The sequence below is a fragment of the Protopterus annectens genome, chromosome 5.part0 (genome assembly GCF_019279795.1).
Source record: "Protopterus annectens isolate FY-2018-M chromosome 5.part0, PAN1.0, whole genome shotgun sequence".
Lineage (NCBI taxonomy): Eukaryota > Metazoa > Chordata > Ceratodontiformes > Protopteridae > Protopterus > Protopterus annectens.
The window spans coordinates 1451703018-1451729067 of NC_056735.1; the positions used below are offsets into that span (position 1 = coordinate 1451703018).

At 42.2% G+C, this 26050-nt stretch overlaps 1 protein-coding gene across 1 annotated transcript in view; it reads right to left on the reverse strand.

Annotated features, from left to right (window-relative positions):
- Window positions 1–26050, reverse strand: part of SESN3 (sestrin 3) — a 771776-nt gene that overhangs the window by 17764 nt on the left and 727962 nt on the right. The gene's annotated exons all lie outside the window — the stretch shown is intronic.

The window sequence follows — 26050 nt, forward strand, 5'->3', positions numbered from 1 at the left end:
ATCTGGGAATCTTCAGGTACCAGGCCTGTTCCGGGCCCGCTCCGGTTGTGCCTCAGCCAATGACTGGTGACTCAAATGTGCCCAGTCTTGAGTGCTCAGATCAGTTATCTTTTTACCCCTGGTCTATCTGGTGCAGCATCTACAGCCACAAATGACCCGGGGGGGGGGGGGGTAGACATGTCCTCTGCGACTGTGGGATTCTCTCTGCAGCCAATGAAGAACTCCTCTTGTTGGTCTTGGAGGAAGGAGCTAGTGTTTTACCTAATAGCTGGGGCAAAGAGTGTGCCTGGTTTGTGTCAGTCCTGATCCAGGGAATTTCCCAGGAATAGGAAAGGAATGAGAAAGTAAAAGAAAAATAAAATGCGACTTCTCCCATTTCTATTTTCACAGTCAGAGGAGATTTGTTAGGGAGTTAATTTTTGCTTTTGTTTTTGCTCACACTTCTGCTCTGAAAAAAAAAAAAAAGAAGTGTTTCCTCACTTCCTGATCATGGCATTTAGCAAGAAGAGCAGGAATTAGAGGGTGAATGTTGTGCTTCAGGATTTTCTTCTCAACTTGGAGATTATGAAGAAAGTGTTGCTTCAGATTTCCCTCTACAACTCCGTTCATTTTCTGAAACTATCTAAAATGAAACAGTTTTTGGTGGGATCAGAATGAAATTCCCATTGCCCAGCAAATGTGATATGATTTGTTACAGCTGAATTCTTCCCAATAAGCAAGAGTTCCTCATGTTTTATCTACTTAAGAGATTTTTTTTTCACAGCTTGTAGTTTACCTGAGAGTCAACCACCTATAGGCTATAAGGGTACCTCAGACTCAAGTACTTGTTTTCTAATCCTAAAGCAAATCTTACAGTGATTTCTCTTTCCAAACTGCTTCTGCTAGACAAACTGCCAATTCCAATCCCACTCCCTCCGAACGGGAACGTTTTTGATAGATTTGGGAAGATTATTTATTGGAAGCCCGTGTTAGACATCTCCTTTCTCAGTCTTTGTGTAATGGTACCAAAGTTCAAAATGTTGTCACTTCAGACTCTAGATTCCAAAGATAAAAATGTCTCTTCAAACTCCATTAGCACTGGCTCTTCTACTAGTTTTATGGAAAAGCCAGACACAAACGGAGCTTACCACAACATACCAATTTAGACTTTTAAAAAGATTTTTCTGTATCGGATTCTCATTATCAGGTCTCTCTCTTACCCTCTTGACTATATGCTATCCCAAGGGTATTTACAAAGTGTCTGGCTCCATTAATTGCTTATTGCAGAATTCAAGGCATTCACATGTTTTCTTTATTTGGATGCCGGTCTTACATTTACAAACTCTTAGTTGTCAATGGTCCTTAAAAAAATGTTCAGAACCTTCTATTCAGTCTTGGTTTTCAAATGAACTTACAGAAATCATTTCTCATCCCACTTTATAGAATTGCTTTCCTGGGATATCGGTTAGATTCTGCCCTGGGAAGAGTTGTAAGAAGAGATGTTCCAAATGTTGTCCTACGTTTTTCCAATCAAAACCAGGTACTTGTCTGGAAATGTCTCAAGATTCTGGGGATCATGGTACTTCAGATCAGTTTGGACTCCACATCCATATTTTCACATTTGTGAAGAGGGAGGTTCTGTGGTGGGTAGACCAGTTCTCACAGAACACAGGTCTCCCCATCTTCTTTTCCACCTAACCTTTAGTTTGGCACAGTAGATGCTTTAAACTTGGTGTGGGTAGCAGTTGCAAAAAGGTTGAAAATGCAAAGTATGTGGGACAAATATCAAAGGGATGATGGAGTTATAAATGCTTTGAATGCCTTAAATCATCTCTAGTCTGAAGGACCTCTGCAAGTTTTCACAGACTTGTTGTGCATAAACAAACATTTAGAACCAGATCTTACTCCCCTTTGCAGAGTTGATGTGATAGCCTGGGGGGGGGGGTAGCAATTCAACTCACTGACTCTTTTTTAGGCTTTATACATTCTATCACAACAAAACATTGTGGCAGACAAGCTAATCAGGACTAGGACAGACTCTCATGGATGGAAACTTCACCATGGGGTCTTCCAAGTATTGATCCAACTGTGATGAACACCTCGGAAATGTATTTCTGCCTCCTCTCAGAACAGACAACTAAAAAAATTACACTCCAGGATTCCTTGCAAACATGTCTACAAGACATATGCCTTCTCATTCTCATGGACATAAACGTTCCAGTATGCTTTTCAACAGTTTCTACTGATGTACAATATTCTGCTAGAGATACAGGACTCTCAGAAGGTTGTGGTGGTGAACCCCTTTTGGCCCAAGCAACAATGGTCATCCTTTTTTATGTAACTGTCCAATAGCAATTACCACAGGCTTCCCCACAGAATTAATTTTCTCACACAAGACAGAGGTTGATTGATGCAGTCTAGCCTGAAAACTCTTCAAATAACTGAATGATATAATTTTGATAACTTTCAGGCACTTTGTAACACGCACTGAAGGAGGCTAAAAAAACTGCTACTACAAAATCATATATTTGTAAGAGGAAAAAATTTTTTAGTTGGCGCCATTTCAAGAACCAGTACCCTCTTAAAAGCCTGGTTACCTATGGTTCTTAATTATTGTGCCAGTTACTGTTCTCTGGCCTTTCCTTCTCTATTAAGGTTCATTTGTCAGCCACTTCTGCTTGTCTACCTTTGAATTCCCCCTTTCTAACTATCCTAAATCATGTAGTTTATGAAAGAGGTTTTACATATCTGTCCACATAGGAAATGAGAGGCTCCTCGCTCCTCCTTGGGATCTTAATTTTTTCCCCTTCTTTTTTGACCCAGCTCACCAGGCTGAAGCAAAATTAACAAGGAAAACTGTTACTTATTGCTCTGACTTCAGGTAGGACAGTATCCGAGTTACAAATGCTAATGGCAAGTCAACCCTTCCTCATTTTCCACAATGACAGGGTTACTTTGAGAATTAATGCATCTTTTATGCTAAAAACGGTCTAAGAATTTACTTTGAGACAGTGTAGTAATCTCCACCCTGACTTTTCTTTTTATGATCCCAAGAATAAGAGGAAACATTCTTAAACTGGATGCCCACAGGCAAATCAGATACCACCCAGATGAAATTCAATCCTTCAGGAAAGCTGACCAGCTGTTTATCTCCTATGAAGCCATTTCCTTTTACTACTCTCACCATAATAAGCCACTCCCAGTCAGGCCTAGGGCCCACCCCACCAGGTCTGGCTTCTTCAGTGGGGCTTTCTGGAAAGGGTGGACTCTCGAAGTATTCTAGGGGTAGGAACTTGGTCCTCTTTACATACTTTTATAGAACACTCCAAATGGATTTCTTTACCAGGTCTAGAATAGTCTTTGCTAGGAGCATCATCCACGAGCTCCTGGATTCTTAATTTATCTCCTCCTCCCTTAGTTTCTAAGCTATGGTAATCTACCCCAACAGCTTAGGCTACTGCAACAGTGATCTAATAATTAACGTAGTACAATTGTGAAAGTTAACATATCACAACAGTAGATGTTCTTATAGATCACTTTTGCAGTAGCTGTCCACTCCCTCTAGCTCCCTTCCCTTGCTATGTTTTGGTATTGCTAGGGTGTGGGTGTATATGCTTTCCTAGCATTTTCCTTTCAGGGCTACTGCCTTCCTTACTGGGGCAAAAAGCTCGGAGGTTACTGGTGCACTAAATGTTTTATAGGATATATTCTTTACGCTGCTGACATTTAGAGCTTGTGGAGGGCACCCTTACCCTTTGAAAAGCTTACCAGTCATTTGGGTAGGACCCTAATAGCTTAAGCTACTGCATCATTTACCTATTAGAACATCTACTTTTACAGTAAGTTTGTTTTTATAATGTGTCTTGTATACATACACACGCACACACGCACAAATATAGAGCCTTTCAGTATGTCAAAAGGCATACGGCCAATTCCTCATTTTGGCTGCATTGCATCAAAGTGTATTATTATCAGTATGTGCAGCCTAAGTGACCATCTGCATCTTGTTTGGTTTCATCAGTGTACGTAAAGCTGTCAGATTCACACACACTGCTTGTGGTTTGCAGCTTTGTGTGTGTGTGTGTGTGTGTGTGTGTGTGTGTGTGTGTGTGTGTGTGTGTGTGTGTGTGTTGTGCCAGACTGCAAACAGTAAGGTAAGAGATACATGTTTTTTTTCTTCAGTCTTGTATAAATTAGTGGGGGTGGGGAGTGCTGGGGAGCTTCCACCAAGCAAAAACACTTTTGACTTTTTCTGTTTTAGAAGAGGTTTTGAAGGTGGTATTTTCTATGTTTTGGTTTTATATATTGAATTGTTGATCGAACAAGAAAGTACAGCTGTGTTGGTACTTTCCATAACAGTAGATGTACTACTGACCACGGCTGCAGTACTTCAATGCTATTGAGTTATCTCACCGAAGTAACCAGACAGCTAACTGGGGTACCACAGCTAAAAAACCTTCTATGCGGTCAAGTTTTGGACATATGACTTAAGCCCGTGGGCATAAGGGCACATTCGTGGCCATATGCATGCAAGATCCTCAGACTAACGCTAAGCCATGCAACCTAGAGTCACCTGCAGAAAAGCACAAACATAAGGATTCAGGCTAGGTAAGAAGAGGGAAGCATGGAGATGGTTCCTCTTCAGTCCACAAGAATCCAACAATAAACATTAGAAAAAAGGTGGAGGAGAGTGGGCAGTAATACTGCAACAGTGATCAGTAGGACATCTACTGTTATGGTAGGTTCTTCCTTAGATCACTACTGCAGTATTTCAATATGACTGGGCGATTCCAAAGCTCATCAAATAAAAAGGTTGGACGGAACCAGGAACGGGGAGCTGTCAATCAATCTAGTTAGTAGAGATATATCAAAAGAAGCTCTAGATATAGAGAAAGCATCTACTCTTTAGTGTTTTGTGAAAGTCTGCACAGATGACCAGGAGGCTGCCTCTAAAAAAGAACTGGAATCAATTCCTTTGTAAAAAGGCCCCAGAGAAAAACTGCTCTAGTGGAATGGCCATTAACTGGAGAGGATAAGGACTTGCCACGAGGGAAAATCAAAAGAATATGGACTTCAAAATCCAGTGGGCAAGAGTTTGCTTGGATACAGGATTACTGAACTTGGTTACCTGGAATGAAACAAACAGCTGGTCTGTCTTTCTAATGCCTTTTGTACTGTCCAAATAAAATCTAAGTTGCATGTGCACCTCCAAAGACTGCAATAGTCTTTCATCCCTGTTTTAAGGGTTGAGAAAGAAAGTAGGTAAATTAATATCCTGATTGAGGAACAACTCACTGACCACTTTAGGCATGAACTAATAACTGACCTTAAGAGATACCCTATCCGAATGGAACACAAGAAAAACAGGAGAGGTCCATTAGGGTTTGTAGCTCAGTAATCCCTGAGGCAGAGTTAAGGGCCATTAGTAGAATGTCTAAGTACAAGACTTTAGAGAAGCAGAAGCTGCTGGCTCAAAAGGACACTGGGTAAGCTTTTCCAAGACAATGTTAAGGTTCCAAGGAGAAGGGATAGCCTCCATGGGTGGGTTCAAATGAAGAATGCCCTTGAGAAAATACCTCACTTCAATTCTAGAAAGCAAGAGTGGTTCAAGGGGCATGCATGCAGAAGTTGTACAGAAGTGTGCTTTAATACAGGCATAGACTAGGACCAGCTCTTAAGGGCTCACACAAGTTAAGAAAACATATTGGTAATCCCAGTCTGAATGGGATCTTTGTTTGTGACACCAGATAGAAAATTTTTTCCATTTAAATATTTAATATCATCTAGTGGTAGGCTTCCTTATCTCCTGGAGAACCCAGAACACATCCTCAGAAAAATTGGTGTCTGAAAGGGATTAAAATTCTATTACTTACAAAGGGTGAGTGCTAGCAAGTTGAGAATGCGAGAACCTTTGTGTGTGAACAAATCCACTTTGTGGGGTTAATTGTGATGTTGACCCCTGGTCAGATGAAGAGGGAACCAATGTTGCCAGGACCAAAAGGGAGCCACCAGCAAGATTTCCAGTCTGTCCCTTTGGATCTTTAACAGAACTTTTGGGATTGGGGGAGTGTGTGTGTGTGTGTGTGTGGGGGGGGGGGGCATAAAGGCACTTGCCCTACCATGTAAAAGACATAGCATCCATCCTCCAGGCAAGGGGACATGGAGTCCTGAAACAAAACAGCATGAGTTGTTTGTTGAGAGTACAGGTAAATAGGTCTGGCTGAGAAATACACCATTTATGGACTATGTCCAGGAAAACCTCCCTGTTCAACATCTATTCATGGGGCACTTCCAAGGATCTGCTTAATGAACCTGCAAGAACATTGTTCTGGGAAGGAATGTAAACTCTTGTATGGACAGATATGTTCTTACAGCTTGTCCCATGCTAGAATAGCAAGTCTGCATAGTTGGTAGGAGTTTGCCCCCCCATTTACATACCATACGACTGTTGTGTTGCCTGTGAAAATCCTAATGGATTCCTCGAGTGGGAAAATATCTGTAGAGCATGAATGAGTCCCCTCATTTCTTTCACACTGAAGTATTCTTTCATTTGACCCTGAAACTAAGGAGCCTGTCCATGTACCCAGAGCTATATCTGATGAATCTGTGCACACTTCCTGTGTGCTCCTGTGTGGGAACAGTTGGTTTGAATGGTAGACCTGAATTCAGTTGCACCTGAAATACTCAACAATGAAATACTCTTTTTAGAAAAGGAAGCAGTGGAATTGAGTGTCCAACTGGTGGCATTACTGAGACCAGAGACACTTAAGGTACCACTGGATCTTTCACATGTGAAGTCTGGCAAAGGGAATCATGGGGATGGAAGGTGACAAGAACCCCAAAGCCCTTAGGATTTTCCTTGATGGACAAGACAGAAGAGGAAATATGGACTGAAAATACAAGGAGAAAGTCTGCACTTCCTCTTGTGGCAGAAAGACACGAGACCTGTGCCTTGCCTGCAACCCAGAAAGATGAGATCCTGAGTAGGAGTCAGTGTAGACTTTTAAGACTGATTGTGAAGCCCAACCTCTGCAGAAGGGAGCTGCCTCAATAGGTCTTCCTGAGAGACTGCTTGCTTAAGAAGGTCACAGAGGTATGGGAATATCAGAATTCCCGGAGTCCTGCAAAAAAAACGATAGCTGGAGCTAGACACTATCAAAACCCTGGTGGCTGTAGATAATACAAAGGGTAAAGCAGATAAATGAAAGTGTGATTAACAAGTGAAAACCTGAGGAGCTTCCTGTAAGAAGGGAGAATGGGAATGTGAAGGTAATCATCCTTCAGATCCAAGGATATCATTAAAGCTTGGGGTAAGATGAAGGGTAGAAGAGTTTAAAGGGAAAGGGTTTTGAAAGATGGTACCTTCAGAAGGGAAATGAGAGGAGACAAATCTAGAATGAATCTCCAGTCTCCATGTTTTTTGGGTACCAGAGAAAGTCTGACAAAAGCCTTTTCCCAGATGATATGGTGGTACAGATTCTATGGTACCTTGGTTGGGGAAAACAAAGAGAAAGTGCACCTGTTTGGATGGAAAAGAGGCTGAATGTCTGTGAAGGCTGGAATTTCCTTCCAAGTTATTTTCTAACCATGCTGAATGACTGGAAGGACCCACTTGTCTGAATTTATGAGCAGCCAGGGTGGACCAAGGAGGGAAGGGGGCGGCAGAAAGTAGTCAGTCTGATTTATCTGGAAAGGGATGACTTTCCAGACTTGGAATCTCTTGTAGGTTTGTCCTAAAACCTTTTTCTATGCATGCTCCTGCCATTCTGAGCATATTTTGGGCCTCTATGAGAAAAAGAAGTTTGAGTAGCTGAGTAGTTCTTTGATACCTAGGAAATGATGCGAGAAAGATTTGCTTGAAATCTTGCAGTTTTTTCCTATCTCCTTTAAAGATTTGAACAGGTCTGTAGCAGCCGGACCAAATAGTAAATCCCTGTTAAGAGGGGAGTCTAACAGCTTATCTTTGAGATCCTCAGGTAGGGACTAGGAATCCCTGGAAGAAGCTTCCACTGCAAGACAGCTACAGTTGATGGCATGTTTCGCCAATTGTTTAGCCTGACCCACCATAGAAACAGCCTGCGGCTTATTTTCAGAAACCTCATGGCTAGTCTAAGCTTTGATCAATTCACACATTGACAACAGATATTTTGTTATTTGGGTTTGATTATTCAAGACCCTGAAGGCTACAGTGACAGAAGCGTAAACCTTTTCTCATATCTGTCCATGTCCCAGTTGTCTCTTTCTGAAGGTAAAATATTAGCAGCAGGTAAAAATTTGGGAGCCTTGTCAGTGGAGACAGAAAAAAAAAAAAGAGAAGAATCTGCTAAATGATTTTCCTATAGGAATTTTACATCCTTTGACACACTAAAACTTATCAGGCTTCTTAGGGGCTGGGGACTGGCAGTCAAGCAAGGTAGAAGTGGCTGTAAATGCATCAAGAAAAGCCTCCAAAACTGGAGGGACGGGTGCTAATGTGGGGGACTCTCATCTCCAATAAATTGTAATATCGCTTCTGCACAACAGATACTTGTTTAGATTCCCATACTGAGATTTCTACATCAGCAGAGTTGGGGGTTAATGTGTCTTAATCACCCGAGGCCATTTAGCCTAGAGAATGAATCTAAGATGAATAATCTAGAGAGTCTCACCCGAGTCAGATTCTTCCTCCTCTTCAGAAGAGAATTCATGCTGTCCCTTAGGGAGGCAAAGAAATGAAGGAGGCTTGAGAAACAAAATGGCATTGTATACGCCCCGTGAAAATCCCATCAAATCCTTTTCTTGGGATGTCTGAGAAGGAGAACATTCTTTGTCTTCTTCTTAGGGATGAGATCTACTCTAAGCGTGTTGGATCTGATATCTGATGTACCTCATTAAAGGATCCAGACTCCTCTTTCTTGCCACGGTACGCTCCCTGAACCATCAGAAATTATGAACCTTGGATTCCCCCTTCTCAAACATATTACTATGATCAGTTAACATTGGACATGTGAGAACTAGACACCATAGTGGCCTCCAGTGAGGTCATGGTAGTAGGAGCTTAAGAAGCGGTCAGGTGTATCGTGGATTCCTGCAACACCTCAATGGGTACATCAGAGCCCAACTGCGCAGACAATGATTCAGGCCTAGTCTTTTGAAATTCTTTTTTGGAGCAAGTAGCACATCAGATGGCAGAGGTTCTGATATTTTGGATTGGGTGAGACACGTCAAACACTGGGTCTCTAAAATGACTACTTTAAAATGAAAAATGTATTTCTCTGAAATGGAAGAAAATGCTAAAGGTTTATGGCCGACTAAGTCTGCAGATGATTGCAAGCTGGGAGTCATCATCAATTCCCCTGCAGACACTAACATTCTTCAGGAAGGTCTATCTCTGACTTACAAACTGTGCCAAAGCCATGGTCTTAAACTCAGTGCTAAGAAATGCATAATTCTACCCTTTGGGAAGTCAACTGTCCCAACTAATTATCATGTTGACAACATGCCCTAAGAGTCAATCAAGTGGTCAGGGATCTGGGTATGCATGCAGACAGTAGCCTTACCTTCTACCACCATGTAGCCAAAGCAGCGAGGAAATCATTTTATGTTGCGCAACGTATAAGGGCATGGCCTCTAGGTCCAACAAGGTCATTATCCCACTGTACTTTGCCCTTATCAGACCAATCAGAGTACAGTGCATCCTTCAGCATGCAACTGACCAGGAATATGAAGCAACTAGAGCAACCTCTGAGGTTCCTTACTAAAAGAATACAAGGCATAACAAACTTGCCTTATGCAGAGAACCTTAAAGCCCTTTACCTTTACTTAGTCTCTTATAGAATGTAGAAGGGTGATCTATGCCTGGCTTAGAAGGCATCTGTAAAATTCACCTGAATTTTGTCTGTGACTTAAACAGAACATGTTGGAGAGACAGATATGTGTTCCACCTCCTAAGAACAGGTTTCCCATCCATGTGAAGCTGAGTTAGTCTATTACTCAGGTTAAGCACAGCCTAGACCTGTGGATGGGGAACAGCAAATTTACACCATGATTGGCATCTATGTCCCTTACGGACAGAGGTAGGTTATAAATGCCTGGCCCTCAAAGTCCTATTTGGATACAGGACATTATTCTTTCGGGAAAACGTGGCTAGGCTTAGAAAGGACCCTAGGTTTTTAGCATAGTAAGAATCTATGAATCTAAATAGTTTAATGAGGAAAGACATATACACAGTTTTTTTTTTTCAGTACAAAGGAATGTCAAATCTGACAGTTCTTGTAGTTGTGTTCGGCCCCAGGACAAAACATTCACTGAAGTAGAGGTTCTTTATACGGAATCTGCCTGCCACAATTACACTTCTTGCTCTTAGCTGACATCTAACAGATTAAAACACTGATGTTCAAGAAAAAAAAACAAAACAGAAGGCTCCCCCCCAACTGGAATGCAGAGGTAACACTAACAATCAAGTGAACAGACAGACTGACAAGTGCGAGACCTGCATTCAGTCTGCCGACGAGATAGTTTGAGGATTTCACAATCATGCATCCAGTTATCTACCCTTACACCCATGGACTTGGGTCATACGTTGGATGTATGTCCATATGAAAGTTTTTTTTGGTTTTAGTATGTTGACCAGATGTCAGATTATCTCTGCAAGACAACCCAATAGTATTTGGATACTGCAACAGTGACCTAAGAAAGGCATATGATTATTTAATATATAGCCTACATGCTGACAGATGCATACACATTACAGAACAACTTCCTGCAGAAATATTTCTGCAGTAGCTGATCTTCCTCCAAATGTATGAGGTGAGTGTGTGATCACTGCTGTGTATGACGTGGTCTCCAGTAAATGCAGACTCCTTAAAGCAGAAAAGAAAGGGCTATCACCTCTAAAGACTGAACAAATTCCAAATGCTCCAAGAACAAAGTGGTGGTACAGGTTGCGCAAGATACACAGTCCTTTGTTAGGTATACCCACCTCTATGTACATTTCTTACACATTCCACAGTCTCAATATATATTTTCATGTATCTAAACTCAATGAGAGCCAAAGAGCAGAAAGTCACCCTCTACACTAAAGGCCCTGGGAGCCCATGTTATCCCCAAATCTACATACAGAGGCAGCTCATGGTTATGAGGACACAGCTACCTCTTCTCATAATATGAAAGCAACTATACAGCTGCTACTCTTCCTGCAGCAGGCTGCTAGTGACACAAAGGCATTTGGTGCAGGCTAAACAAAGGCGTATGGCTGGTTAATACCAATGGAGTCCAACTGGAAGAAGTCAGAGTTAAAATGTAGTTTGGTTTCAAGATTGTGCACTGTCATGTTTATCTTTAGTTACCGACTCGCATCAGTTGTTACTGTTCAGTACACTGAAAAACTATCTATTCTGACATATATGGGTGCATGGGTGTGGGCTATTACTGAACAGACGACATTTCCTAAGAGATGCATTTTCTATGCCAAAATAACAAGCCAAGTCATGAAAGAAAGTTTAATGTTTGTTTTGTGGGTTACTGGTGTTTAGCGGTACAAAAGTGATCGAAAAGAAGCAGTAATATGCCCCCAGGATGGTGCCACTGTTTTACATACCAGAAAACTTCCACTATAGTTAAGAACCATTACCACAAAGGGTGTACATGCATTGGTGAGAAATGTGGAGCAGTCGTGCATAAAACTTCATGGGCAACAATTTTTTACTATGATGCAGAGAACCACTTTTGCTTAAAGTGATGGAGACAGTGGCCACAGTTTGGTGTTCTTACCTTGAGGAGTGGGCATGGATAAATACCTTTCACCATGTCACCGATTTATGGTGTATAATGGGTCCATAGCATAGCCGCAGGAGTAGCAGCAACTCTATAGTGATAACATGCCAGACATTTTCTGGAAAGTTCACATGTAGAATGCACAAAGGTGCAATGCAGCTGGATGTCACAGCATTTTATTAGCTGCCCAAATGTTTCTGCCTAGGACAACATATCACAAAATTATTTCAATGTCTCAAGGCCACTAATCATAGGGCAGGTATTGAAGTACTTTGCCTCATTACAGTTGATAGCAAGTAGAAAAAAAAAACTAGCAGGAACGTATGAAATAACAGAGTGGAGCAGAAAAGAAGAAATGATAGGCACTGGGGAGTGTAGAAAGAAAGATGCCCTAGATGTGCGATCCAAACAGAAGTTGCTGAAAAATACTTGAACAGTAAATGTAAGTGCACCTACTTCAATTATTCTTTAGCAACTTTGATCCATCTTATGCAGTTCTTCTTTATAAATCAGCCTTGGTAGGGAATAGCTGCTGGTACGACTGCTTTTCTTCAGGGGGCAACAGGAGATCTTTTGTTAGTTTAAATGACTTGCTCAAAGTCCCACAAAAGGAAAGATGAATTTCTATAAATCAAGAATCCTGTTTTGTTAGCCCATCCAATCTGTTTGGTACCAGGCCATTCACAAGTGCTCTAGTACCTTTGAGCTCCTGCAGCTTTCCCATCATCCCTTGCAAACCTGCCTTTCAGACCTTATTTGTCACCATAGCAAAAGGACCAGATCAGTCGCCAAAGCTGTGTGCTCCAACTATATCTTTCTATTTAGGCACTATTTATGACAGTCCTACAGGTTTCTGTGTATTTCAACTAAATTAATCTTTCCACTTCCTTTCAGTGTGGGTTTTCTTGTTTTACTAATTTTTTTAGCCTCAGCCTATCAGCGCCAAGGCTCCTGCTTGTTGTTTTTTTTTTTTCCTTTGGCTCATTGCTGTTTAAAATAGTTTTGTACATATAACTTTCAAAAATGTTCTAAATATGGACACAAGCTTCCTTCACATGATGGACATACAATGTGTGCTGTTTGTTTGGGACCAAAGCATTAGAATGTTCATTGCTCTATATGCAAGGCCTTTGGCCCACATACTCTGTCACGAACAGGGGGTCCAAACTAATTACTGAAGACTTTCCTCCACCTGACCAGTCAGAGAAATATACAAAAGAGAAAAACAGGGATAGGGAGAACAAGAAGTGAAGGAATGAGGAGCAAGTCTCTTCTAGTCCAAGGTTCCGAGACAAGAGCTGTCCTGACTTTGACAGCAAGACCTAAATCTCCTCAACTGGAAACTATAGTACACAGAGATAAATTTCCAGTTAAGTCAGTGAGCAGGCACTTTGGAGGGGGAGTTGTCCCATTTCCTGTCTTCTACACCTCTCCCTGCAGCTTCAGTAAAATCCTTTGTATCTACTAATAGCACAAGAGAATCACACTGGGCCCCAATGCTGAGGGCCTTCCTTATGACGTAGATGGAGTTGAGCATCATCCCATTCCCCTCCAGTACCACAGCAGATGGGGTTGGCCCCCTCACCACTATTTGCTACTTCGCTGGTATTAGTTTCGCTACTACTGGCTTCAGACCAGTGTTCCATCCCTGATCCTGTTCCATTAGCACCAACTGTTCCAGTTTCAAACACAATGAGTTCTCATCCACTTCACTCAATTCTCACTCCTTTGATGCCAGCTGGATCTTAGAACCATAATGTTAATCTCAGCTGCTTGGCTCTGTCCACAGTTTCAACCGTTCTCAGGTTCAGTGTTGTAGGCATTCACACCATCCATACTGATCTCAGCCTTGAAGTAGTTCAGGATTTTGGACTTGGAACTCCAGTCTTTGGGTTCAACCATCCTTACCTTAGAAACAACTGCCTCTTCTCTTCCCAGGCAAATAACAAGATGGTCACTGTGTTGTTGATTTTGTCATGTTTCAATGGAATGAATGGATATGCTCGATAAGATGCCTACCTCCACATAAAGCTTACAAAACAGTCCATGAAGTTTCCAAGCTTTTATAGGTTCATAGGTTTATACTAGGCTATCTGCCCTAAGGCATTTATAAGCCTAGCCCAGAGTTTTTGTGGCTTACACCACCCCTTATGTTAAAAAATACTGTGCCCATTAGTTTGTTGTGCCTCTGTCCAGCAGTGACACAGAGATGATTCCCGGGGTAAACCTACGATCTCCCATCCACTGGTCAAGATTTCTCTTGAACAGAGCCAGCGAGGTGCTCTGCCTCACATGGATTGGGATTTTATTCCACAACATAGGGAGTCTCTGGGTGACAAATCTAGCCCTCCAGCATGTCCTATTTATATCCGTGCTAAGGTTTAAGTCGCTTGCTCTAGTGGATCTGGTAGATTTGGATTTTTTGAGGTGGAGCATTGTCCATTAATTCCGGGTTGGACATGGCCTTGTGTGTCAGGCACAGGTCACCTCTGAGCAGACGGTATGCGACTGAATAGAGCTGGAGTTTCTTCAGTCTGGCAGCATATGACAGATTTTGGAGTCCCTTTATCCTTTTGGTGAGGAACTTTTGGGGTCTCTCCAATTGCTGCAGGTGTCGGGTGAGATACATCCTGAATGGGGCATTGTACTCGATCATTGGTCTGATAAGTGAAGAGTACAGGGGAACAATGACCTCACTTGATCTGGATGTGAATCCCTTCATGATCAGGTGGGCAATGTAGAAGGTTTTTCTAACCACTTTAGCAATGTGAGTGTCAAAAGAAAGGCCACTGTCAACCTGAGTCCCCAGGTCCCTGATAACCTCTTCTGTGCTTAGTGGATTGCCACCTATATGGTAGCTTGGGGTTACCCGAAGGGTATGACTATACATTTTTTGGCATTTAACTTCAGGCCATGGCTCTGGCACCAGCTATCAGTTTCCGTGAGACCCCTCTGAAGGATATCTGTGTCCGATGTACTTTCCACTATGGCTCCCAGTTTGCAGTCATCTGCAAACTTTGTCAGCCATAGTCCTCCTATGTTAGCCTGTACTTCTGAGAAGTAGATGCTGAACAACAGGGGGCCAAGGACTGAGCCCTGTGGGACACCACTTGTGACCAGCTTGGAGTCTGACATGGCGCCAGCTACTCTAACCCTGTGGGTTCTGTCCTTTAGCCAGTTTGCAACCCGTCTTGTGACATATGGGTTTACATTTAAGCTGGTAAGTTTCTCTATAATACCCGAGTGGGGTATTGTGTCGAAAGCTTTTGCAAGGTCAAGGTAGGCTGTATGGACTGCCTTTCCCTCATCAATGGCCTTGGTGACTGTTTCGAAGAAGTCGACCAAGTTCAAAAGGCATGATCTGCCCTTGACAAAGCCAAACTGGGTCGGGTCCAATGTCTGCAAGTCCCCTAAGTCTTTGTTTATGAGTTCCATTATGATCCTCTCCATAGCTTTGCAGACCAGGCTTGTTAAGCTTATGGGGTGGTAATTACCAGGGTCCGGAGAGGCACTGCCTTTGTGGAGTGGGACCACAGTTGCTGTACGCCACTCCTTGGGCACGTATCCTGTGGTAAGGCTAAGATTAAACAGCTGCCTTATGTGCGGGTTTAGTTCCTCATTGAGTTCGTGTAGCACACAGCTGGGGACACCATCCGGTCCCATTGATGCTGTGTTTTTAGCTTTAGAGAGAGCAGATTTCACCTGCACATTGGAGATGTCTGGGAGGCTGCACTCCGCTGGGATAGTTATCTCTCCTTTTGGGGGGGAGAGGGGGGTGAAGTTTGCACTGAACCTGTCTGCCAGTATGTTGGCAATGTCTGTGGGTTCAGTGATTTTTGTATCATTTTGGACTAATTCTGAGCATATCTGGGAGTTTCCACCCAGGTTTCTGACATAGCTGAAGAAGGCCTTATGATTGTCTTTTGAATCTATGGCTTTTGACTGCAAGCCAGTCACTTTCAATTCAAAACCCTACCATCTGCACTCACTATTGTCCCCTGGGTGTTCACTAAGTGCATGTTGATTGTTGCAACCCACTTGTGACTCAGAAGGATCAGTTTTGTTCCTAGCTGCAACAACTGGGGACTACTTTTTACAACTCTGCTTAATCTTAGGCATTTCCACCAATTATCAAAAAATACATTTTCAACCTTCTCAGCAAATTTCCTTCATCAGAAGCCATCTAGACTCATCTTGCTGAGTAACCCTCATGGTGAAATGCCTAGTCTCTCTGTGAAACTTTGTGTAGACCCCGTATCACCAGAAAAGTCCCTCAGCACTCCTGGTTCTGAAAGCCCTACATTTGGTGGCAGCAGTAATTTCAGTGATCCACAATACCAGATACAACATGAGGATACTTCAATGGATGTTGCCCACACAGTGGCCTCAAATAATGGACCCTTCAATCAATCACAATTCAGATAACACAATTCAGATAACACAGACTTGCAGGAGTCACGTCAACTGGTGACCAACTTCTTTCAGATGAGAAAACCACTCATTTCACCCTTTCCAGCAGAAAATGTGACCACAGATACCCCCCCGGTGTGAGGGGGGGTGGGCATTTCAAGCAGGAGGATACAGTGTGAGGGGGCATTTCAAGTGGAGGATATGTCCAAGGTCAGCTGAAACAAATAACAGCCAATCATCACACCAACATTGCAGGAATTGTAAGGTCTCTTACCTACAAGTGTGTCAGAGGTATAGTCGGACAATATGTTGGTGGCTTGGTACATTACCAAACAGGGGGAACCAATTTCTACCCTATTTGCCAGGAAGCAACAACAGCATGGTAATGGCCTGTGCATTCAGATGATCTGCTAGCTTGGCACATTCTGGGAAAATCGAACTGGCTAGCAGACAGACTCAGCAAGTCCTTCTTTCTACCTCACAAGTGGTCCCTGAATCAAGCAGTAACCCAAGAAATAATTTGGTCACTGGGGCCTGCCTTGCTGTGATTTGTTCACTTCACCTGGAACATCATGTACAGGATCTACTTTGTCCTAGTTCTACCTCAAGGACAGTCATCCAAAGATACTGTATTCTGCCAATGGCCCTCTGGTTCGGTATACTGATTCCCTCTTCTGCCTCTCATAACCAAATTCCTCCAGAAGGCATCTAACTAAGATTTAAAAGTGATCTTCATTGCCTCATTCTGGCTGGGAAAGGTCTGGTATCCTTCTGCTAAAGCCCCACCAAAGGCAACTCTAGGTTCAGATTTTTTCTCTCTCACCCTTCTTGGTCAGCCTCACCCAGACCTTCACAACCTTAAGTTAACCACATGGTTTCTCCAATTCCCTTAATTGCTAGACACTCTTCTCTTTCAGAGAATGTAATAGACATACTTTCAGCAACTCAAAATAAGTCCACTCAAAAAATTTACAAGTTTAAATGGAAAAGGTTCTCCGTTTGGGAATTTACCCAAGGTTTGGACACATACCATATCCATATCAGATGTTATCCAATCTCAGTCATCTTTGTTTTAAATCAGGATCCATTTATTCTACCATTAAGGTGCAATAAGGCACAATGTTCAACTACCATCAAGGTTTTCAGAATAGTACTGTAGCTTCTCATAAGCTGTGCAAAGCCATTCTTAAAGGGGTCTTTTTCCTTCATCCTACTATTAAGGATCCCATCTGTCCTTGGGATTTGAATTTGGCCCTAGAAGCTCTGACCAAAGCTCCATTTGAACCAGTTTCCTTTGCAGACTTGATTTATCTTGGAAGATTGCATTTTCAATGACTATTACATCAACTAGGAGAATATCGAACTACACATTTTGTCATTTTCTCCCCTTACCTGACTTCCATAAAGAGGGAGTCCCTCAAAGAACTAATCCTCTTTTGTGCCTAAGGCAGCTTCTAAAAACAGTATTAATCAGTCCATCAATCTGCCTGCGCTATTTCTGAATTTTTCCAACAATGGGGAGTACCTCCTACATTCCTTACATGTTTACATGCACATCAGACTATCTACACAGATCCAAGCCATTCAGAAAGGACATTCAACTGTTTGTATTCTTTAGACCAGACTGACTGGGATCAAAATTTACCAAGACACCTCTGTCAGATAGGACATCCCACACTCCTTCCCCCTATCAAATTGTTATATTCATATCATCCTTGGTCTGCAGTTTCCAAAACATACATACAAATACACACACACACACACATATATATATATATATATATATATATATATATATATATATATATATATATATATTTATAGTCACTAGGCAGAAAACTCAGCCTGAGGGGGAGATATGCAAAGGATGATGGGAAAGTTGTAGGAGCTCATAGTACTAGCTCATTGGCGATTGGCTGGATGATATCTGAGGAGCAACTTGGTACCCAACAGTTATATCAGACAGACTTAGATGGAAATAATCTATTGTTATTTAAGTACATAACTTTCATTTTGATCTGCACAATGTACTAAGACAGGAAATGGAAAATCCACCCAAACAGGTCAGTAACTCTTCTGGGGGTCCACAAGTGGTTTGGGAACTGCCACAATAATCATAATAGCTTTACAAAGGAATGATGGTAGATGTTTCTGAAAGAAATACAGTTATCAAGCCTAAGTTTTACACTTTAATGGAATTATTCCAAAATAGACAAATCCCAGCCATAACTTCAGGTTCTATAACCAAAGTGTCACAAAGCTCACAACACCAGTGTGCCACCCAACAACAGCCCCTAAGGCAAGACAACGTACCCAACACTTTAGTCATAGGTGACTCTACAGTCAGGCACACTGATGTCCCACTCACTAGGCTGAACAAGGAGAAAATTACAGTCAGCTGCCTGTTGGGTGTCAGGATCCACCACATAACGCATGCACTCAAGTCAATCCACAACAAGTACAAATATGACTCTGTCACTGTCCACGTCGGAGTGAATGACTTGAGATTTACCTCCCTGGACTATATAAAAGATATGGAAGAGCTCTCGGATCATGTGGCCCAGGCAGGTATGACCCTAGGCCTGAGTAGCATCCTGCCTTCACCCTGACTGATACCACAGTATAAGGACAAAATAACGGACTTCAACAATTGGCTAAGCTTCTGGTGTCATTCAAAGGGGATCCAGTATCTGTCTGCCTGGGACGACATGATCGAAAGACCACGATGCTTTGCCAGAGATGGTGTGCACCTGTTGCCCCTGGGATTCAGGTTACTGGCCAAGGCTCTTGCCACACCTATAGTGCCTTTTTTAAGCAAGGTTCAAAGGACAAAACCACCCCCGTAACAGGTACAAGTATGCAAAATCTGAAGGTAATGCTAGAAGTCTAAACCTCAAAATGCACTCTCTTGAGGCACTCCTAAAAATGGAGAAAATTGATATCTGGGCAGTAACTGAGACCTGGTTCAAGGCTCCAGAGAGCACCCCTGCAATACCAGGCTACAATCTTACCACACTTTTCGGCCACCAAACCAGGACCGAAACACTAAAGGTGGAGGAATGTCCATACTCAGCAAGGATATTCACACCACCAGGCTTGCTGCCCAACACAATGTGTCTGAAATTCTCCAGGTGCAACTAACACTAGCTAAGACTGAATTCCAAATTGTAGCTTGCTACAGATCCCCCACCATGCCCCAAGATTCTCACTACAGCTTTCTAAACATACTGGAACATATTAAGATACAACCAAACACCCTAATACTGGGTGTTTTCAACTACCCTGCCATTAACTGGGAAAGCTACTCGTGTACCAACGGTTCTTGGAATTCATAAATTCCAATGCCCTGGATCAACTAATCCATAGTCCCACCAGGGGCTCCAATACCCTAGACTTGGTCATTACCAACATGGGAAATCGATGGTCTGCACCTATGGTCACCCCCTTGTTGGTCAGGTCTGACCATAAGCTAATCAACCTCGACATCCACATCCCTCCCCCACCTCCCACTAAGGAAACCTCTGAAAAAAACTTCTCCAAAGCCAAGTTCATGCTACTCAAGTCAGAAGTGACAAACTTCATGACACCCATGCAGACGGGAACTGAAAGTTCGACTGCTGAATCCTACACTAAGAGACTGTATGAGCACAACCACTCGTGCATGAATCGTGCTATTCCAAATAGAATGAAGATGTTCTCCTTCAAAAAAAAGAAGCCAATCTGGTAGTCCCCTGCCATAAACAAACTTTACAACAAAAGGAAGAAACAGTTGCAGAAAAGAGGAAAATCCCAGGATGCAAAAAACTCCCTTACCAGCCTCAGTAAGAAGCTGAGATCCCTGATAAAATCCTCCAAAGCTAGTTACGAAAATAAAATTGCTAAAGACTCCAAAGACAACCACAAGGCATTCTATAGCTATGTCAAGAATCTAAATGGCAATGCTCAGATCTGCTCTGAGCTACAACAGAATGGCATTAAACATACTGATCCCAAGGATATTGCCAATATCCTGGCAGATCGATTCAGTGCCAACTTCACCCCCCTCTCACCCCCTAAAGGGCCCATCTCAATCCCGAAAGATTGCCAAATTCCAGTAATAATGTCCACACAGATACAAACTGCACTCTCCAAAGCTAAGAATACAGCATCCATGGGACCAGACGACATCCCACGCTATGTACTACATGAACTACAAAATGAACTGGCAACTCACTAAGTGTCATGTTTAATCATAGCCTCACCTCAAGCTTCATGCCCACTGAGTGGGGCACAGCTATAGTTAGCCTCACCTCAAGCTTCATGCCCACTGAGTGGGGCACAACTATAGTTATCCCACTCCACAAGGGGGGATCCACCTTGGATCCTGGGAACTACCACCCGCCCTACCAGTCTGATGAGCCTGATCTGCAAGGCCATGGAACGTATTATCATGGAACTTATAAACAAAGACTCTGGCAACCTTCAAACACTGGACCCCACCCAGTTTGGGTTCTTGAAGGGCTGATCTTGTCTCCTGACTGACTTCTTCGAATCAGTCTCCAGAGCTGTGGATGAGGGTAAGGCGGTCCCACATAGCCTATCTGGACCTCGCCAAGGCCTTCGACACCATCCCCACTCTGGAATCCTAGATAAACTTACTAAGATGGGCATTAATCCCTACGCCACTTGATGGGTTGCCAACTGGCTTACTGACATAACCCACACTGTAAAAGTAGTAGCCTCCAAATTCAGCTCCAGACAAGTGGAGCACCTCAGGGTTCAGTCCAGGGACCGCTCTTGTTTGGCATCTACCGCTATGAAGTACAGACCAGCACTAAGGGACACTGTCTAACAAAGTTCACAGATGACTGCAAAGTGGGAGCCATTATTGAATACCCAAAATGTGGATATTCTACAAAAGGGCTTTACAGAAACAGATGCTTGGTGCCAGAGCCATGGGTTCAAGCTCAATGCCAAGAAATGTATGGTTATCCCCTTTGGGAAAAAACATGTACCCATGAATTACCACGTAGGTGGCAGTACACTAAACACTGAAAGTGTGATAAGAGACTTGGGGACACAGGTGGACAGTGGTCTCAACTTCAATAACCACATGGCTACAACAGTCAGGAAATCCTTCTATGTGGCACACCTCATCACTAAGGGCTTTTCATCCAGAAAAAAGGAGGTCATTGTCCCACTGTACTCATCCCTCATTAGCCCGATTATAGAATACAATGCCCCATTTGGTATGTACCTCTCAAGACATCTGCAACAACTGGAAAGGCTGCAGAAATACCTCACTAAAGAATCACAGGCCTAAAGCAGATGCCCAATGCTGACCATCTAAAAAAAACTCCAGCTATACTCATATTATCTACTCAGAGGCGATCTCTGCTTAACATACAAGGCCATGTCAAACCCAGAGCTATTGGACATGCTACACTTAAAGAAATCCCAATCCCTCAGAGCCACACGATCCAGGGATTTACACCTTGTCATCACAATTAACAAAACATGCTGGAGGGATAGGTTCCTGATCCAGAGACTCCCCAGACTCTGGAATAGGCTGCCCATACATGTCAAGCAGAGCGCCTCTTTGGCCCTCTTCAAATGGAACCTTGACGATTGGATGGGTGATAGGAAATTCACCCAGGGAATCATGTCAGTCACCCTGCTAGACAGGGAAGTAAATATTGTGGGAAGAAATATCCAGAGAATTGTTATGGCTAGGCTTGTATAGGCCCTAGGACCGATAACCTAGTACCAACCTATGAACCTAGAAAAGATTTTAACACAATTTGCAGGTCTAGCATGTAAAACATAATCTGAGTAAAAAGTAAACAAGAGCTTATGCCAAACTACAATACCCAAAAATTCTGTACCATTAGTCTTAAATACTGTACTATTAGTCTTCACAAAATGTATACACGACATGGGACCAGCATTTAGTTTCTGCCAAGCTGCATGTAGCCAATAGCATGCAAGGGGCATCTCACAGAGATGAGACTTATTTTCTTTGGAAAAGTATAGTGTAGTTCAACAAGTCTTTGCAACTGTTCCAAGACCGCAATCTTAGAATTGTAAACCCATAAGCATACTACTTAACCTAAAAGACTGTTTGCTTCCAACACCCAAAGTACAAGAATGTACTAACTCTTACTGAGCTTACTTGTTAATTTGTGCTTAAATGCGGTCATTTCACAATTACTCCTTGTTATGTAGCTTCTAAACGACCAGAATGGACTGGGCATATACTCCCTATTAGTGCACTACTAGGTTCTTGAAGTGTATGTAGAAGTCTTCACTCTGCCAACTTCAATCCGATTACTCTTACCTTCTTAAATGCCAGTCTTGCTCAGCAGTGAGTAATTCTACAACACCAGAGACTCCACTTGTGCAAATGGAAATTGGACTCTACGCAACACACTGTTTCAAGTAAAATGCATGCAAGTATACCCATACATTTAAATAAGTAAATAAGTAAACCATCAGCCTAAAATATATAGATATTAAGTCAGTTAATGGTGTGTGTGTGTGGTGGTGGTTGTGTCTTTTGAATTAGCTATGTAGTACACTGTACATAAGACTGCATGTGCCGTGTGCTGTGTCTTTAAAAAGCACGTCAAAGACTGAGATTGCACATATAAATGCCAGGCACGTGTCATTCCTAGTGCCATTTTGAGAGTGCAGCCAGGGAGTAAGCATGTATGATTGCAGCAGTTAGTTTGCATACAAGTTACATAAGTTAAAATCAGTTAATTTCTATTGTGATGCATGTGCATAAAAGAATGCTTCTTGAACAGAACTCACGAAGACTCTTCTATTGTGTCCAAAGTAGGACAACTTTATGGTGTCAGAACTGGGATCGCAGAGAATAAATATTCGGAGCCATGAGGTGCAGAGATGACAGTGAAGGTAAACTAAGATAAATGAGCACCAAAAAGAGCCAGAAAAGAAGCAAAGGTAATAAGAATATGCACAGACTATTTCATAAAAAGGACAAAACAGGGCATTACAAGGGCACAAACTGCATTAATAAACAAGCGGGAGGCATAAAAGGCTCACTAACTAAGGGAAATGTGTAAAGTAAAGGTGTCTGAAGATTAACAGAAAAGTAAAATGAGCATGTTTAAAGGCAAAACGAGCATGTTTAAGGACAGAACAAGCATGTTTAGAGTAAAACAAGCACAAGAAAAGTACAATGGGCATGGAAAAGATTAACGAGCAAAACGGATACAATAAGGGCAAAAAAGGGCACATTAAGCTTAAATAAAGCAAGGTGACTGCATGTTTTTGGTAAAGTGCTGTATTTTGGCATAACTGCGGCTTCGTATTGTATCAAGGGCATAACTAAAGTTATTCGAAGCATCTCAAAATGTGTAAACGTGCTTGCAGTGTGTGCTTATTATTGTGTATGTATTTTGAAGAATTATTTGTGTGCAAAGTGCAACTATTTTGTGAAATGCAGTCAAAGTATAGGCATTTCAAAAATTTTCTTGTGCTGGGTGTGTCTATTCGCAAGGTGCCGCCATTAACATGTGTTCCTTGCATTATAAAGAATTGCCTAGAAAGGTACCGCCATTTTGGGGAAGTTTCAGTGTGTTGTGTGCAGTTTATTCGCAAAGTGCCATTACTTCAAAATGTTACTGACTCTGAGCTTCCCCTGCCTAGTTCATTCACGTCTTGCAGTTATTTGAAGTGTTTCTTAAAATGATAAATTACTTTAATACAATAATTTCAAAAGTATTACAGTGCCTAGAAACTATTTTGCAAAGTCCAGTTGCACAGAGGCTTGCATCGTGCAGTTATTTGATATGTTTCTTATACTGATGAGAAGTGATTTTGTGCAATACAGTAGTTTCAAGAATATTACAGTGCCCGAGGGAAACTTATTTCGCAAAGTTCAGTTACACAGAGGCTTGTTGTGCTACTGAGCAAAGTTACAAGCACTGGCATTAATTTCTGGCATATGTGTTCATGCTTACATGCAAAACCCTTCACTGGTATGTGTTAATATGGCAGATGGATTTCTAAAGCCCTTACCTCTTGTATTTGATCAGAATATTGCAGAGAACTGGAGAATATTTGAGCAAGAGTAAGATATTTTTATACAAGCAGCTTATTCAGATAAAGATGCACGCACCAAGGCATTCGTTTTGCTAAACCTAGCTGGGTCAGAGCCATAGAAAGAGCGTTCATTTGTGGATATACCAGCAGTATTTGAAGGAGAAGGTGAAAACCATTGCATTGTTGTGCAGGCTGAGTCAGGGAAAACCACGCGTTTCAAGCACAATTTCAGAGAAACATGTAACCCCCCAGACAAATATTACATTACAGAGGTATTTGTTTTACACGAGATATCAGAAACCAGGGAAAACTTTTGCAGCTTATATAACTGATCTGAGAAACAAGGCTAAAACGTGTTGGTTTGGGAACTTAAAAGATGAGTTAACAAAGGACAGGCTCCTCTGTGGTATTAATAGTGCTGCTGTAAGTAAGAGCTTGCTTTGTGACAGTGATTTAACGTTGAGTAGAGCTATAGAGACTTGCCAAATCCATGAAGTGACAGAAAACACACAAGTATGCTCGCAAGTGGCAAGAGCATGATTTCAGAAGGCTGCAGTGCAAATGTAGATAGCATGCAACAAGTGGAAAACAGAAGTAGGCCAAAGCACGTGGCAGCCACAACCCCTACCGGCTCATCAAGGAAACCACGTAGCTTTCCAGCAAGTTCTAAGGCCAGTTCAGTTAAAGGAGCATGCTCAGTACAGTGCAAGCATGAATCAGCAAAACCCAAGTCCAACTGCATTGTTAACTGTTGCAATTGTGGTGTAAATCATGAGTCTAAAAGAGAGAAATGCTTAGCATTCGGTCAGCAATGTCACAAGTGAAAAAAATGGAACCATTTACAAACGGTTTGCAAATAAAGTAGACCTCATACAGTTGTAAAGAAGGGTCTCACAAAAAAGCAGGTTGATCAAGTAGATATGCAGCAGTTCCCTTTCTATGTGGATGGTGTATCAGTAATTGATGCAATGGTGTATCAGTAATTGATGAAAGAGTTGATGCAGTGAATTTATTGGCAAAAAGCGAAGTGTGCTGTACTGTCCAGATCAATGGTAAATTCACAGAGCTTAAAGTAGACACTGGTTCAAAGTGTAATGTTATATCAGCAGACACATTTGTTAGAGTGAGAACTAACGAGCAACTCAATGCGGCCAGTAGTGCGAAACCTGATGCTTATGGAGGTGAAGAGATTCAAACTGAAGGCTCAGTGATGCTTTCATGTTATTTGGCCAAGAACTGTTGAAACTTGTTATTCTATGTAGTCAGAAGACCAGTACAGTCTTTATTGGTTCCTAAAGACAGCCTGAGAATGAATCTGCTTTCTTTTACCAAAGAAGTTCATCACATAAGTGCATCTCCTAGCTGTAATTTTTCTGAAGCCATTTTCTCAGAGTATGCTGATGTTTTCGATGACAGGCTGGGCAACTTCCAGTAGTGTATTCCATGAAATTAGACCCAGAGGTCACTCCAGTAGTCAGACCAGCAAGAAGAGTTCAGAATAGCTATGCAGAATAAAGTTAAGGCTCAGCTGGATAAAATGGTGCAGCAAGGTGTGATTTGTCCAGTTACAGAACCAACTGAATGGGTGTCATCTATGGTAGCAACTCACAAAAAAGGCTCAGACGAAATTAGAATATGCATTAACCCAAAAGATTTGAATAAAGCATTGAAAAGACCATATCATCCAATGCGCACAGTCGAAGAGGTCGCAGCCCTAATACCAAATGCCACTTTTTCTGTTTTGGATGGAAAGAGTTCATTTTGGCAAGTGATGCTTGATCGCAAATCCTCATTACTAACCACTTTTGGTACTCCATTTGGCACAGATTTCTAAGGATGCCTTTTGGAATAGATTCTG